Here is an 18,227-nt window from a genome sequence, read left to right as displayed (position 1 = left end):
TGATATTGTGCATATGACACTAGTGGTACTGTAGGAGCTTCACTCGTCTCCTAGTTCAGCCTAAGCTGCTCTGCTAAGCTACCTTTTCAATCAGCTTATGCTGCTAGACACTCCTCTACACTAATAAGGGATACCTGGGCCTGGTGCAAGGTGTAAGTACCTCTTGGTACCCACTACAAGCCAGTCCAGCCTCCTACAACTGGGACAAATGTTCATACAACATAGGAAAAACCAAAACAACACAGTAAGTCACAGAGACCATAGAACATAGTCAAAACAGATGGGAGACTGTAAAACCCACAGACCACAACACCATAAAATAAACAGACATCTAGATTAAATACAGCTAATTATTGTTATTATTTTCTCAATCATTTTTATTACAAAGGAAAAAGCATGCAAGTGTACATATTAGTCAGTAACGTTATTGCTTCGTGTCTAGACCACAGCTGGGCCCATATGTATAGGAAAATGACAGAGAGCGATGCTGCTCCACAATTGGCAGTTCCGTGTTCCGTCATTTTCACAATGCAGGGATGTGCCATATTTAACTGAATACGGAGCACCCCTGTGTTGTTCCCTAAACTTGTGCTAAATGTAGCTGTCAACGCAGGCATCCTTTCACCATCATGCAAGGATGCCTGTATTAAGGGGTGGGATTGTTAATGTGCAGGAAGGTATCCCATTCTGCACATAAACAATCAATAATGGCGATTTGGCAGAATGCAGCACACACAGAAGTGCCAAAGCTTCATTTTCAAATGATTGTTTATGTGCAGGAAGGATCACCTTCCCGCACATAAACAATCATGTCTCACATTTTTCTCTTTCTATGCGTGCTGCAGAATGCAGCACACATAGAAAAAGCAAAAAATGAGGAAGAATAAAAGTATTCCTCCTCATTACGCCTGGCTAACGTCACCTCTGGGGTGGCGTTAGATTTTGGCGCTGCCTCAGGTTTACAAAAACTTGGAAATCTGAGGCAGTGTCAAAATGCAATCAGTGTTGCTGTGGCAGGCCTACAGCAACAGCCATTGCACGCCTCTTCCACGCAAAGGGCTGCATGTGAAGGGATCATATTTACAAAGCTGCGTGAAGCCTCAAAAAGTGGCTTAATGCCACCTTGTAAATACGGCGCAGAGCATAGCGTCACCGGAGCATCACAAAAAGGTGGCACTAGGGGCTCATAAATATGCCGGCTGGTAATTAATAAAGGTTTTAAAAACTTGAAGTGAGCTGATTTAAAATCCAAATGATCTATCAAAATATAGCATATAGAGCACTTCTTATTTAGGGGGTATTAACATATCGCATTGTACTCTTAGGAACTGTTTTACCATTCTTGGCAAGAAAAAAGAGGATTACAACCATGACGCATTTTAAGCAATCCTAAACTATATTTATGTTCTGACAGGCTAAAGACATATGGGGATGGGTCTATATACCCTAAGGATGTAAAGTGGGAGACTATAGGGAGGTTTCATGACAGATAATAATCATTATGTCTGGCGGAAACGTGAAATGCCGAATACTTCAATGCTTATTTGAAACGAAACTGGTCCCAGTTTATTAATAAGTCCAGAGGGGTATGCATTGTTATAAATGTATTTACTCTATTAACCACTACTCGGGCCCATTCCCATCCACTAATTGAAATTTCGTCCCAGCGCAGCTTAGAGATTTTACCTGATAATCATCCTGGGCTAAGCGGTGGAAGAATCTTAAAAGGCAGAAACTGGGCTAATGGTGGTATTTTGCCAGTGTTGTCTTTCATAAGAGAAACTAATGAGAGTTCACCGTAAAAACGTGAATTCACAAAGTCTACACACATTTTAAAAGCGTTTTATGCTTTCCTTCTTGAATAACCATCGTTTTTAAACCATTGCTGTTATTCGCATTTTTCCATTATCCCATCGATTGCTGTATTCTCAGCACATTTTACAAAGCTTCTTTTCTGGCTGATAAAGCAGAAATTCACCTCCTCGCGTTTTACATCTGCTCGTCTTCTAAATACCAGTGTTGTTCTGCACTTTAATCCCTTACAAGGCAGAGGCGCCTGCCTGTTAAGGGAAGCCCAAAGTTGATCGATCTGAGCTGCTCTCCGTTTGGTTAGAATTCCACTGGAATGAGAACAGACAGAATAAATATGTTCACTTTTATTGTGGATCAGTGTGTGATCTGAGCACACACCAGCCTTACGATAACCATGAGGCAAGAAGGACCGTGAGAAACAGGGTCGGTAGGGGAGAACGTGTCAAGAACTGTAAATATCGATTTTACCTTGAGATCATTCTTTCATCACAGGTAAAGTCTCTATGATCACTGGCACCCCCAAGCATTGTTGGCAAAGAGGCAGCAGGGTTATGATAAAAAAGTATGGAATCAATGGGAGTGTTTGTGTGAAAGATGCACGAAGGCGGTCTGACTCCCAAATCTAAGCAGACATCGGGTTATTTTCCGGCTATAAAAGAGACGATTAGTAGTATCATTGTCGGAAACCATTGTTTAAAAATAATGCAACTATGCAAAGGGTCGTTAACTCTTCTCCCCCCCAAAAAACGAAACATTCCACCACTTCCCAGCTATCGGACCTGCGGTTGTTGGTGGGCTTCTTCTGCCTGCAACCCAGCAGACAAAGGCTCCAAATTAACGTAAAAGGACAGGAGGGTCTGTCAGTGAAAGGATGGATGGATGGATGAAATGATGGACGGGTGGACGATGGAAGAGTGAAAGGACAAATGGATGGATGGATGAATGAGTGAAAGGATGGATGGATGTTTAGAGAAAGGATGGATTAGTGAGTGAAAGGATGGATGATGAGTAAAAGGGCAAATAGATGGATGGATGGATGGTTGGGTGGACGGACAGCTGGACGGATTGACAGGATGAAAGTCTGAAAGGATGAATGGAAAAAAAGGTGGATGAATGGATGAGTGAAAGGATGGATGTAAGGATGGATAAGGGAAAGAACGATGGGTGGGTAAAAGGGATTTGAGATGGATTGCTGGATGAAATTTTGATAGATTCATGATTGACATGGTGAATGGATGTACAGATCAGTGAAAGGGTGGGTGGAGGGAAAAGTGAGTAAAATGATGGATGGATGAGTGAAAGGGTGGATGGATGGGTGGATGGGTGGAAGCGTGAATGGAAGAATGATGAGAGAATGGATGGATGAGTGAGTGAAAGGACGGATGATAATTGAAAGGCTTGATGGATGGATGAATGGATGGAAAGGATGAAAGTCTGGATGGATGGATGAATAGATGGATGAATGGAGCAAAAGGGTGGATGGATGAGTGAATCGGTGGATGGATAGATTGATGGATGGATGAATGCATGAACAAAATGGAAATAAGGATGGAAAAGTAAAAGAATGGATGGATGAAAGAAAGGGATTGCAGATGGATGGCTGGATGAAAGGTTGATGGATTGATGACTGAAAGGGTAAATGGATGGACAGATGAGTGGATGGGTGGATGGATAGGTGAGTGAGTAAAACAATGGATGGATGAGTGACAGGATGGATGGTAGATGGATGGATGATGGATAGATGAGTGAGAGAAAAGGTGGATGGGAAGGGTGGACGGATGGATGGATAAAAGGTTGGATGAAAGTTTGGATGTAAGGATGGATGAGTGGAAGAGAAGAAACATGAATGGATAGATGAGTGAAGGGGTGGATGGATTCATGATAAAAGACTGGATGGATGGATGAGTGAATGAAAGGATGGAAGAATGAGTTAAACGGTGGATAGGTAGATCAATGGATGGATGAATGGATTAATGGATCAATCGATCAATCAATGGATTTATAGAGTGCGACTTCTCACCCCTGGGGTAACCAGGCACTATGGGTTGTTGCTGCGGGCTGGGGGATTCTCGTCGAAGAGCCATGTCTTGAGCTTCTTTCTGAAGTTATGGAGGGTGAAAGTGGTGCACAGATGGAGAGGGAGGTCATTTAAGGTTTTGGCAGTGAGGAAAAAGAAGGATCGCCCACCACTGCGACTGCTGCAAACTCTCTGGACTTGAGTGAGAGCAAGGGTTGTGGAATGGAGCTCCCTGGTGGGCCGGTGGAAGGAAAGTCTGTGGTTGATGAGTGTGGATCCGATGTTGTGGAGGGCTCTTTGTATGCGAGGGTAAGAACCTTGGATTTGCACCTCTTGTGTACGGCAGCCAGTGGAGATCTCTGAGGTGGGGGTGATGCATGTCCACCTGGAAACATCCAGGACGAGTCTTGACGCAGTGTTTTGGATGGTTTGGAGGAGGTGGAGAAGCTGAGCAGAAAATCCAACATAAAGGGTGTTCCCATAGCCCAGTCTGCTGGCAATGATGGCCTGGGATACTGTCTTTCTCATTTCAATGGGATCCATCTGAAAATCTTCAGAAGCATGCAGAGGTTGTGGAAACAGGAAGAAGCCACAGCATTTATCTGTAATTTGAAGGTGAGTTTGCTGTTGATGATGATGCCAAGTTTGCGGGTGTGGTCAATTGGGTTTGGCACTTGTCTGAGTGTGGAGGGCCACCATGAGTCATCCCAGGGGGAGGTGGTGTTTCCAAAGATGATCACCTTGGTCTTGTTTGTGTTTAGTTTTATTTTAAAAAATGAGGCAAACCCAGTAACCCTAGAACACAGGTGTATAAATATAGCAAAAAATATATATCAAGGCCCCAAGGGGGAAGTGTGGCCCTAAACTTGCATGGCAAGAATGTATTACCTTTGTCAACAGAGTCAATCTAATACATGTTCCCTTTATTCAAACAATACTTCTTTAACCATACACGTGTTAATCAGTCTATGCAGGTGCTCCTGCAGTAACGGTGCAGTAAATGTGAACAATGTGATAGATTAGTGCCAGGTGATATATACAATATGTATAAAAATTGTGGTTAAACATTTTTTGCGATCTTCAAATAGGACCCCTTCAATCCAGGTGTCCTGAAGTCACCAATCCCATCATACATTAACTCACAATGAGTTGTGTCAATGTTTTGACCCCAGACGGGGAATCAATCATTAAGGGGTCATCATCAGGACAAAAATCCTATTTTCAGGTAGCACCCTAAAAACACGAGATGTTAAAACTGTAATTTGAATTTTTTTCCACTGTATCCTATGGGGCGCAGTGGGAGGAGGGCAGTGTGGGGCAAAAGGTAAGAAAAAAAACAGCAGCACAGCAGCAGGGCAACAGGGGCGAGGGGCAACAGGGGCACAACAAAAAGAAAAGAAATGAGGGGCAAGCAATAGGCCTGACAATCCAAACAGCACCCTGCACCTCCTCAGCAGAGTGGGCAGAGGCACCAGGCAGCAGGGGGAGCTGGCACAGAACATGCTCCTGGATGGATGATGTGAAAGCCTAGATGGAGGGATGGAGTGAAAGGGTGGATGGATGAGCGAAACAATAGATGAATGGATGGATGTAAGGATGGATTACTGAAAAAATGGTTGAATGAGTGAAAGGCTGAATGGCTGTGTGAACGGATGGATGGATGAGTGGATGGATGGATGGATGGGTGAAAGGATGGATGGATGAGTGAAATGGTAAATGGGTAGATGGATAAGTGGATCGATGGGTCAAAGATTGGATGGATAAGGGAAAGAATGGATGGATAATTGAAAGGATAAATGCACTGATGAAAGGAGAATGTATAGGAGAAAGGGTGGATGACTGAGTTAAAGGGTGGATAAATGGATTGATTGATGAATTGATAAATATGTTTGATGGCTAGGTTTGAAGATGGATGGCCTAGGTTTGGATATGGATGGGACGATGGATGGACAGATGGAATGGTGATAGACTGGACATTGAATGAAAGACTGAATGGATGACAGAATGTAAAGGTGAAGTGGTGAATATCTGCAAGTGGATGGAAGAATGAAAGCATGACTGGATTGATTCTTGAATGAAAGAGACAAGCAAACTCTTTTGGGGAAAGTTAGAATAACTTCCTTCACTTTCTTGGTGCCGCAAGAACTTTGGCTCAAAATGGGCGTTATTTTAATTGTCTGGCTACTCCCTCCCCACGATTCCCACCCCGCAGGCCATGGACAGTAAAGTTTGTGTCTACATTCCTGCAGGTGAACACTATACATATTTGCAGCGCCATAGACATATGCACGATAAGTTCCCACAAGTGCACTAGGAAATGGCCACCCACAGCGCTGAAATATCTGGCTGATAAACAGGACACGGCTCTTGTAGTTTGATTGACAGGAACGGCATTGTAAATTGTATAACACATGCTCAGAGGAACATGACGTTATTTGTCCTTATTAAGTCGTACATAGTAGTGTACTGCTAATCGAAGGAGTGGGTTGGACACATGGAACACCTGTTATCAAAATATATATATAAATAAATATGCCTCTAGGTATAAAGTCGTGAAAAAGCTTGCTTTCATAGAGAGCAATTCCCATTGGGAGCTGTAGGTGGCAGCAATCGCCTTAAATGGGTTTGACTGCCAATTTTGCTTGTTGTAGAAGTCACTCTAGGTTAATACTTAGGGTTGGAGTCTTTATGGAGTGAAACGGACATCATCATCCTTGGACGAAGGATACTAAGATCTCACTCTGAGGTGAAAATGCAGCAAACAAGTCCTTAAAACAGACGGGTTCTCTCAGGCAGGACAGCAGCTCTGCTTTGCACACACACGAGTTGGCCAACACATTTTTTTCGCAAGCTCGAAACTGTTTTGGGGACACACCGGTAAGTGTGCACGGATCCGGGCTTGTCAGCAGGTGGAAAGAAGAGACCCTGTGCTGCTGACCGCCGGGCATACGCACGCAAGCTGAACACGACAGACGAGCCGCACCAGCAGGAGCTCAGCAGGAGCTCAGCTGTAGCCAGGGTTCACAACCCGTGAAAAACATCAAGGAAAGAAAAAAAAAAACACCTTTCGAGTTCAATGCAAAGAAAAAAACAGCACGGAGATAGAACTGCATGCTTTTTGTATGGCTAACGTGTGGCGCCCCTGTTCCTCCTCACAACCCGGTTACGTTTCATGTGCAGGTAAGCTCCTGGCAAGCATTTTACGTTTTTGTTAATATGGACATAATTCCAATAAGATATATTTCAAAAATATGCTAACGGTTATGCGTGGTTACTACTTTTTCAATTGTTATTTGTAGACTGCTGTTCTCAAAATTACAGCAAGCAAAGCTGCATGAATGTATCAACACAAACATATGAGCACATTACTAAAGTGATACATTCATTCATCAGTTAATTTGGAAGCGGAACAGTGCAGCGTGGCCTTTTAAAGTTATGAGTGACTGTTTTTTGCTCTGAATGTAGTGATAACCTTATATAGAAACACTGAGATCTCTGGATCAGAAGCTTCTCTCCCTGTGTTTGGCTAGGGCAGGCCACTGGAATGATGCGGTAGGAAGGACCAAATTATAAAGCAGTGTTGACTAAAATATGAGGCAAGAAAGGGCAAATTACGCAGCATAATGAGGCACATTTTGTGATAGTATTTCCTCATTATTTTGAAATTGTTACATGTCAACACTGTCTACGCAAATATGTCACATCATTTGTACCAGTTTAATACCCAAAAACAGCAAAATGCAAAAGAAAGGCGATCCGTCAAACTATGTGAAATGTCTTCCACCCCGCTGCAGCAAGTGTTGCAGCGTTTTTAATAACTTTTGATCCGTTTGATCTAGAATCTATTATTTTGATCAAATCTGTAGATTATACAGCAGATAGAATATGTGGTAAATGCGGCAAACCCCTTGTTGTATGGAAACACAGTGCCCAAAAAATTGGATCATTCCAGTGGTTCTGAGCTACCACCAGCGCAGAAGTGCATACTCCATGGCTTTCCTGTGAGAGTGTAAATGGGGTGCGATGTTTTGCAGCGGGCACACAATAATTAAGGGCACTGATGACTCATATCAGCATTATGTTACAATATTTGAATTGGAATGGGGCTTTCAACCAAGGTGGATGAAACTGCCCATTTTCCCATACACAATAAGCATAATGTTTGTGATAATTACATAATTTATGTAAAATAGGCAGTTGGCTGCATAAATAGTGCATGAGGGGCATGCCCTAGTGTACCAAAGTCAAGCAAAATACCTGCTCGGTGTATTTTTCAAACACTTTCTAAAGTCACATTGTGAACTTTGTTATAACAGGGCATTCAGGGTATTTAGTCATGGAACACATCTGGGGCAGATTTTTGAAAAGTGGCGCTGCACTAGGTGCAGCACCACTTTTCTTGTGCCCCGTAGCACCCCTCTAACGCCACCACGTGTGCTCCGTATTAGAGATACGGTGCACCATGGCGGTAGATAGAGAACTAGCGTCAAAGTTTTTGATGCTAGTTCAGCGCTTTGCAGGATTAGTGTAAAAAATGTTGACGCTAATCCTGCAAAGCACCCAGAGACCCACTTAAAACAATTGGAGCCTCCTTTTAACGCTTGCTCTGAGCTGGTGTTAAAAATGCAGATAAAAATGATGCACAGAAATCTCTTCATTTTCTTTGCACCATTTTTTCAGCCCCCCCCCCCACAGCACCAGAATGCCCCCCTTGCATACATTATGCCTGGCGCTGGCATAATGTGGCGCAAGGGGTTACAAAGTGGTGCAATGCTTGCATTGTGCCACTTTGTAAATATAGTGCTGTGTTTTTGGCTATCTAAGGCCACATTAGCGTAAAAACGTGACGCTATTGTGTCGTTAGGATGCCACTAGGCCCTCTTAAATCTGGGTCCTTTTGTCAAAGATTCTGCAAGACATTTTCTGGTGGTCCCGCCAGTCTCACATGAGTGAAAATAATGCAAAATGCAAACAAAATGCAAAGTACATGTAATCCAATAACTGCAAATAACTTGAGGTTAAATGTGTATTAAAAAACATGGTCTTAATTACTGTGCAGCAAACGAAGGAGGACACAGGGAACTTCAAATGAACTACTCAGTACTGTTTTTTCTGGTTGGCCATCAAAGTAGACTTGAACATAGACCTAGGAAGGAAACACTTCCACAGGTAGTATTCCTAAAAGCATATGTCCTATATTCCACCCATCGCACTCTGAAGTCCACGCATGAACTAAGAGTGCCCACAGACGAGTCCACACTTCCTCTCAGTTGCCCACAACAAATATAAGGATACCACACACCTTCCCCTTTACAATGACAACACAATACAAAACTTACAACCAATATTTTACAACAAACAACAAAGTTACAGAAACTCACAATCCACAAAATAGATACACAGTTATGTCATCACAAAATCCTCAACCTTACCAACCAAACAAGAGCAATATTTTGTTGGTAGTGGAGGATTTCCAACACATCTCAAGTTTCCTGATTTCAAAATTCCTAGAAAATGTTTTCTTTCATAACGCTCCGCTACTACCTTCCAGTAGTTTAGAGCTGCAATTCCTGGTGAGACCTCAAAAGGAATGTCGACAAACCAGTGGCATGATGAAACCTGAGCCCGCCCCCTGCAAAATACATAGACCCCCCACTCCCCCCACCCCCCTCCCCGCTCCCGACCTAGTCTGGAGCTGTTAGGCCAGGGCCGGCCACCCGTGCACAATGCCGGAGGCCCCCCCCCCCCTTAAGCACGCCCCCCCCCCCCCCCACACACACACACACCACGGGGGTAGCGGGGTCTTTTGCAATGCACTGCAACAAACATTGTATCATCAAATCTCTCAATTACGTCCGAAATCACCATCAAACTTTCTGAATACTTCACAACATCTTATAAAGGTACTCCAGACAAACTCTGCCAATCCAATTTCCACTTTCACGGCACCTTGCAAACCCTCAATCGCAATAACAAGATCCAAACAATGAGGAAAACTTTTCTTCGACTTCTCGGGTAGCTTGATCCTCACTTAGAGATCCTCTCTGTTTTCATTTACAGTTAGTTTTCCGTTGCTTTTGTTTATGTCATCACATGTTCTCTTCTTGTAAACTTAAACCTGCTTTTGCAACTCTACAAATTCATATTCAGCAGAAACCTCTGACTTGCTCCCTTACTACCTAGGAATCAAACGTGTCCCTCGTGAAGTCCTCACAAAAGTTCTGAAGGCGAGTGCCCAGTTACTGAATTAAGAATAGTGCGATATTACAAAAGTGTAGCCTGTACGTTTTTCCCGTCACAGTTCTCCCTTTATAGCCTGCTGAAACGGCTCACTGATAACCCTATTAAAGATCTCAATCTATCTGTTATACTCAGGATGTGAAAATATGTATTCTTTTTAGGGTGAATATTACACCTACACAACATTTTTCATTAGGACACTTAATAAATTATGGTTCGTTAATTGTACGTGATCAGGAATTCAGGCAAACTCTATCAAAAGAAGACATCCTCTACAAAATCAATGAAAATGTTAATAATACCCTTTTAAAAAATACTTCACTCCAGCCACTTGGAGAAGAACTCAGCTGCCACTGACACACATATTTACTTCCTTTACCAAAAGGTAAACGGATCAGCAATATCCACGCCTGTCTTTTACCAAGGCCTGTCAGGTAAATCACCCAGCTTAGGAGCAGCCGAATGTGGTGTTGTGGATTACTTTCTAATCTTGCTCAACCTGCAGTCACAAATTCATATAGCTTTCATTGCACTTGTACCGGGCCAACAATATTATTCCATGTCCCTCCATTTAGCCTCCAGCATATTGAAGTGACCTTCATATTCTTGCTCTACAGTACATCCTCTCAAGTCAGACGGGGGAACAACATTTTCCCTTCCTCACAATACCCCCTTTGAACAGGAAGATCCCTGTGGAGTTTACAAAATGCCTGCAAATTCCTTTACAGTTTTCGTTCCTTCCATCAAACCTCCTAAAAGTTCTTAATGGCTAAGGGCCATATGTACCAACGCACTTTCCCATAGAAAAGAATGGGTAAAACCCTTTGATACATCTGGTCCTAATTGTCTATCAACATCCAACCCCTTCTCTCTGGTCCATTCTTCCTCACAAATTGTTTCCGCAGGAGCTGAACTCATTCTTGCTTTCATCTCCTAGTATGTATATGTTAATTTACACTCAAACTCCACTTCATTCTCAGATTCTTGCTTTACCAGCAGTCTGGTACTACAATCAGAATGACATTTTTTCTTCCTGGAACAAATTCAATGACAAATTGGAAGACTTGAAATTTAACTGCTAATCTGTGAAGTCTGTCTCTACGCATTTTCCAGCCTCTCAGAGACAGAAAGCAAACTAAGGGCTTATTGTCAGCCGCAGCACAGATTTAATTCCCATAGTATTTTAACAGAGCTAATGTCAACAATTGTAGCATCACCATTTATTAATTTTTAATAAACCTCAATAAGACCCATTAGTGAAATTAACTGTTCCTGGTATTATGGGGTGGTATCCTCCAGGAGAGCTTTGACATGATTGTGCTTAGGTTTTATGCATGGGCTTGAGATACAATAGCCAATATACTTGACCACAGAGGAGCTGAATTTGCACTTATCACATTTTCACAGTTAAGCCTTTATTTTCCAAATCCAAAAGGACCTTCTTCACATTTATATCATGCTCATGCTGGTTCCTACCATGGACTAGAATGTCATCTTGAAATGCTACAGCATCAATAATTCCTTCCAAAGTCTATTTCATGATTCTCTGAAGCATTAATGTCATTCTGGCTTGGCTAAATGGCATCCTTTTATATTGGAATATGTACCCCGAATCAAAAATGCATTTAGATGCTCGGAAATCTCATCAAGAACGAAGTATTGATAAACACTCATGAGGTGTAAAGTACAAAATGCCATTGCCTTGGCCAAAGTTGAGACGAATTTTTGAATATTTTGGAGGAATTGTTTGTCCACCCTGATGGCATCATTCAGGCTATTAAAATCAGCACACATCCTTAAGTCCCTGGAGCTATTAATAGAAATTACAACAGGGATGATCTCTATTCATCTGCAATGCTGTTTTTAATACTTTCAGTGGCCCTGTTCATGATACCTGTAGCAGGGATGCAGCAGAGGGCACTGTAGCGGTGCAAACGTACCGCTCCATCACAGCGCTGATGTAGATAATTTGCAGCATGTCACATTGCAAGGGTACAGAGACAACAACATGGCCACTACGTTGCACTCAACGTGAGATGCTGGAGTGCTTTGTTTCAATATACCAGAATGACAACAGTGCACATGTAAGTACTACCCTCACATTGCTATGACACTGGGATAACTGTCAAGTACTTATGCAGTACAATTAATGCCATCCAAAAGTTCACTACAATGAATGGTTCCAAATCCATGCACAGCAGTAGAGCCACTAGAAACATGTTCATTGCATGTGAAGGACTCATTTGATTACTGGATTGTGTACTTTGTTGACTCCAGGGGTGACAGGGGTTTGCGGGCTAATCTGCTCGACTTCTGCTCCTCATCAACAGTGTTGCAGCAAAGAAAGGAGGACACAGAAAACTCAAGAAGATGTAACAAGTACTTTTTTTTGGTTAACGGGGCAAGTAGACACAAACACAGGAGCAGCACTGAAACACTGTGACAGGTAACTTCCCCTGACACCAACTACCCCATATTCCGCTTATTCCATATTCCATGCCTGAGGACCACCCACCCTTCAAAATCATATAATCACTGCTCCACCCTTGCTCTCAGCTACTCACAAAAAACACAAGGATACCTCAAGTGCCATTTATATTACCCTGCAAAATTATGAACTGGCAACAACTACCCCATTGTTGCAAACTCAATGCCTAGGGTTTAATTGGAATGTCTAGGGGATCATAGCCCCGGTGTGAGCTTTTGAAATTCTCTGGGTCAAAACATGCAATTTCGAGACAGGAAAATCCCTGATTTACACAGACAGACCTCACTTGCATTTTTGTTTGTGAAAAGCTAACTCCCCTGTCTGACGTTTGCCACCATGTCCTGTAACCCCCTAAATGTACACAATGCCTTGATGCTGACAGTTTCCAGTTGCCATGGAGCTGTTCAGTCACAGATACTATGATCCAATAGGCTTCCACATCTGATGTCTATATTAATCCTTGATATGTGGAAGACTAGTTAGACCAGGTCTTAATTAATCCCTGCAGTGGTTAGCTAGGTTCATAACCATCATTGAAAAGGCAAGAGTCTTCACAGTGCATTCAGTTGTCAGAAGCTTAGATATACCATTTATTTAGAGGACCCTACAATGCATTAGCTAAATATACACAGAAACCGTGGGTATGGATCACAAGAAATGGTGTCACCGTATAAAGTCAAATCCTATGTGATTAGAGCTGTGTGTTGGGGGTTGTATGATGGATGGAATAACCGTTATCCAGAAAAATCCAGGATGTCTGTGGTGGATAGTTGGATGCCAATGGCGACAGTTTTTCTGTCTCTGTTTTCTAGTGTTATTTCCATGTGATCACATGCATGCTAAAAGATCCCAAAAATAAATGTCTGTATAAAGTAACATTTCAAAATACAACTCCCAGAGGATTTACTTTGAGAGGTGCAAGTTTTATCTTTAAGCAATACAGCTGCCTTGTCAGCCCTCATGCAAATTATCCAGTCTGTAGCTGCAGAAATGTGGGCCTCACCAATGAGTGTAAAAAATAGCTGTTGGAACTTGCCCTTTTCACAGGACCATCCCCAAACTTTTTAACTTCCTCCCCCTGTTTTCCTGACCCTCTTTTGTTGGCTTTAGGACTCTGGGCACTTGACTCCTGCTTATCAGTGCTAAAGTGCATGTGCTATCTCCTTTAAACTTGGTACTATTGTCTTACACCTGTTTAGCACATTTAATTTACCTAAATGTCCCTTGTACAGTGATATCTCATATACCCAGGGCCTGTAAATTCAATGCTACTAGGGGGCCTGCAGCACAACTTGCACCACCCACAGAAGTAGCCTTTCAAACCTGTCTCAGGCCTGCCGCTGCAAGGCCTGCATACGCAGATTACTGCCATATTGGCTTTGTATCTAAAATTACTTGTTAAGTCTAGAACTTCCCTTTTACCGCACATAGGTCACTCCTAAGGTGGACCCTTAGTAGCATTATGGTCAGGGTGCTGTATAAGTAAAAGGTGGGACATGTACCTTCATTGTGTGGCATGGCCTGCTAGTGACAAACAGCCCATTTGATTTCTCACTACTGTTAGTGCTACCCCTCTCCTAGGTTTGCAGAAGGAATTCTCTTATATATGTCTAAGTGGTAATTTATTATTAATGAGGAGTAACATGGGTATGTTTAGTATGTTTGGAATGGTAGTGAGAAAACCTGCTTATTGGTGTAGGTGAATTTTTTATTACTATTGTGGAAATGCCACTTTTAGAAAGCAGGCATTTCACCATACTTTTGACTCTTGTGCTTTGTAGCCTGACTCCAAGCCACGTCTGGGGTAGAATAGTCTGTGCATACTTTCCAGACAGCCATCACAAAGGGAGGCTGGAGGTGTAACAGGATTACATCTGCATACTGAATGGTCATCCTGGTCTGGGAGTTTGGAAGGCTGGGCATACTTACAGTTGTATAGGCTGTGTCCCGACCTCACACAGAGGGCTCGTTTACCCCCTACTGATGTCTGGAGCCCGGGCAGGGGCTAATATGGGGTCTTGTGCACTTCTAAAGTTCCTTTGAAGTGTCCCTTTGATCAAATTAATTTTGAGTATAAGTAAAGAGGTTGTACCCAATATCTTTGGACTGGGTGGAGCTGTATCAGATGCTGCTGGAAGAGGCTGTATGCCATCAAGGAACCATCACTGGATTTAGCTGCTTGGAAGGGCTGTCCTGCTAGGCTGAGGGAAGGTCTGCTACCCTGCTATAAGGACCTTTGTGCTGGCCTGCGTATGCCCTGTTTTGGTGCCCACAGTGGTTCTCAAAGGGTTGGGTGGCATGTGTGTGTGTGTCCCTCCCCTGTTTGGCTGTGAAGCCTTACACTTAGCGCAAGGTGGGCACTGTACCCAGAGAAGAGTGCATAGTGAGTACTTCAGTATTGACCTACCTCACCTGGGCCTCCTAGCTTCCTCCCCCTCATGGTGGTGTTGCCTTGTTCATGGTTTTCCCTGGCCCCACCGAGGGGCTGGAGAGAAAGAGAATCGAGGCGGTGGCCACCGACTGTTACTGTGGAGTGCGGATGAGGCACGCGCTGTCTGGTGCCCCTGGGGCACGAGCAGGCAATCACTCCTGCTGCTTAATCCTGAAGTGCGGCCGTACCCTGTTCTTCTGTATTAGGCTGATCAATTCTGCAAACCAAGTGCAGGGAGAGCATGAGCCCACTCCATTTCTAATGTGGGCATGAGGGAGGCCCTTCAACATGCTTGCTATCACCTGCCCCTGCCCTGAGTAGAGCCAAGGGTGAGTGGGGCCCAGAGGCAGCTTTTTGGACCACTATGTTCTTTTCACTGGCAGCCCCCCGACCTGAGGTAGAGAACAACCCTCTTCGCTGGAGTCACTGTGCCGCCTCCTTCCAGGCAGCAGCCTCATGGAGGACGAAGGTAGTGGTCCTGGAGGCCCTGGAAGGGCCCAGAACATGTTGTGAGTGTGAGAGAAGCTTAGAAGGAAGCCACTGAGATTATCAGCCGCCCAGCGCAAATGTTGAAAGCTGCCTAGTGATTTGCCCTATGTATGGATCCGAGAGAGGTCTCTGCCACCGTAGGAACAGTGTAGCATATCTTTGTTTAGGAGCATTGGTCTTGTGGAACTGCTGGCAGGACAGGGACAAATCCTCATCAGAGGCCCTGATCCTGCCATCCCTTTTCACTAAAATATTACTGCATATCCTGCAATAGAGGTGCAGACGCACCAATCTAGTTGTCCAGGAGAACTGTATAATTCAGATATTATGGAGTAGGTGAATGCCCAAAGTGGTGATTGGTGCCTCCAGGGATGATGGGTGATCAGGGATGATGGGTGATCTATGTGTGTTCTTGCCCTCTGTGTTTTCACTACTATTCATGACCTGATGTTGCATTACTTGTCCTTCTTGCCTTGTTAGGGTAACGTGCATATTTTAAGGCTCTGCTTTGTGAGTAGTGAGAGGGTAGGTTTTATGTCAGGTGCAATATGGAAATGTTTCTTTTTATTTGCACTCATGATGATGGTTTGACAATTGCCTGTTTGCCAAAGTACTTACTGATTTGTGTTGCGTTGGTCTACATTTTAGGTGCAGTACAGTTTATTTTTATCTAATCTCATGTGAAGTCCCTTTTCTAGTTTACGTAATGTGTCACTAGTGTGGTTGTGTTGTGCAAATGTTTACACATTGCCTCGGGGATAAGCCTGACTGTTCCGGCCAAAGCTACCAAGAGGTGAGCAGGGGTTTTCTTGGGTGTGTAGCTCCTCTACCCTGACTAGAGTGGTAGTTTCTTCCTGGCTTAGGTGCCTACCCTAGCCAACCAGGATCCCCATTTCTAACAATAGTTGTTTGGCAAAATAAAACAAACAGATAATTTGGGGAAGTCTTGATCTTCCTAGCACTGAAATGTGCCGGAGACCTATCTTATTTCTATCAGGCATCCTGACAGGATGCACTGTCAAAATACTTTCAGTGGCTTTAAATGAAAATCAAACTTGGGAGAATATCAATGTATCTCTGCTAACTACAATGCAGCAAACTATTTATGACACTATGGGCCTGATTCCGACCCGTGGTCCGCGGGAGCACCGCCAACAGGCTGGCGGTGCTCCTTTGGGCATTCTGACTGCGGCGGTACAGCCGCGGCCAGAAACGGAAAGTCGGCGGTGTACCGCCGACTTTCCGCTGCCCAGGGGAATCCTCGCCCCCATACCGCCATCTTGTTCCTGGCGGTTTCAGCCGCCAGGAACAGAATGGCGGTATGGGGTGTCGTGGGGCCCCCGTAAGAGAGCCCCACTTTGAATTTCAGTGTCTGCTTAGCAGACACTGAAATTCGCGACGGGTGCTACTGCACCCGTCGCACCCCTTCCACTCTGCCGGCTCCATTCGGAGCCGGCTTCCTCGTGGAAGGGTGTTTCCCGCTGGGCTGGCGGGTGGCCTTTTGGCGGTCGCCCGCCAGCCCAGCGGGAAACCCAGAATAACCGCGTCGGTCTTTTGACCGCGCAGCGGTATTCTGGCGGTTCCCGTTTGGCTGGCGGCGCCCGCCGCCAGCCAAACTCGGAATCACCCCCTAAGTATATCCTTGGGTTTAATTCCCCAAATTTCTTCTGTACTACTAGGAATCTTAATTCCAATGTTTACTCATAAGTACTTTATCAAAATTGGGATTTTTTCTCTTACAATGTGTGTAACCTTTTGGGAAATTATGTGTATAATGCAAAAGCTGCCTCGGCAGACGTTGTGTGAAAATTATATGAAAATTATACGTAAGCCATACCCTCGTACATAAAAATCATGCGAGATAACTGCTTAATAGTACTTTCTTTACAGTTTCCATATAGTCTAAAGGTTTCGCCGCAAATGCTACTAGTGCAGTGCATTCAAATAAGGTGCACATCCAGTTCCACTGTTGCCCCAAAATACTCTCTAATCAAACCAGAGCAGTATTGAGTTGCCTTTCTTTGACTCATAACGAGGAATTGGTGTCTTCTTGAAGCCGTCGGCGAAGGAATAATAACGAGGACCTCTACTTTCTGTGCAGAACAGTTACCTATTGGTAGCTCCCCATCCGTTTTAGTAAAACAAGATGAGCCAGAGGACTAGGGCACAATTGGTCATTTGGAGAAGGGTCCTCACAAACCTCTTCAGTGTGTTGCATTAGAATTGAGACCACGAATGATGCGAGGGAGCTGCAAGAAAGTGGCCTTTGTGGAAACTCACAATGTTGTAGCTGTGGTGTTGATTCTCAAAAAAGTCAATGTTTTATTCCCATTGAATTACACCTACGGGTAGAGTATATTTCCATTTTTAAAAAAAATTACGGAGAGTTTGAGTAGTTCTGAAAAGATGTGACACTCAGTGTTCTTGGAATAGTCCTCAAATTCTAATCTAGATCAATTTTAACGCGTGTTTACATGCAACCTAGTACATCTGCATTTAAGCATGTATAATTGTGCCACAGAAGGGCAATTGTTATTTTCTAAATATATTTCCCCCTTGATGAAAGCCCTCCCCTTGCATGCCCACGAGTATGGAGGTGCTAACTCCTCATCGGTCCCCTATTGCCTGATTTACTCTGCCCATCGAACCAAGGTAACCTCTGACTGTGTCCAGATTGGGAATGTCCCTTCCAGTGCTTAATTTGTTAATAACAAGGTGCCGATGCTCAAAGCTCTCTTAAACACGCGGCT

General features: G+C 43.8%; 1 protein-coding gene across 1 annotated transcript in view; it reads left to right on the top strand.

Moving 5' to 3' along the window:
• The first annotated feature begins 6,517 nt into the window (after positions 1-6,517).
• The window catches only part of LOC138250072 (parapinopsin-like), a 2,239,710-nt gene continuing 2,228,000 nt past the window's right edge, over positions 6,518-18,227 (top strand). The window contains exon 1 of the mRNA XM_069204464.1: positions 6,518-7,009. The gene's annotated coding sequence lies outside the window, so the exon portion shown is untranslated. The remainder of the gene's footprint in view (positions 7,010-18,227) is intronic.

Source organism: Pleurodeles waltl, chromosome 8 (assembly GCF_031143425.1).
Source record: "Pleurodeles waltl isolate 20211129_DDA chromosome 8, aPleWal1.hap1.20221129, whole genome shotgun sequence".
NCBI lineage: Eukaryota > Metazoa > Chordata > Amphibia > Caudata > Salamandridae > Pleurodeles > Pleurodeles waltl.
This window is presented reverse-complemented; position numbering and strand designations above follow the sequence as displayed.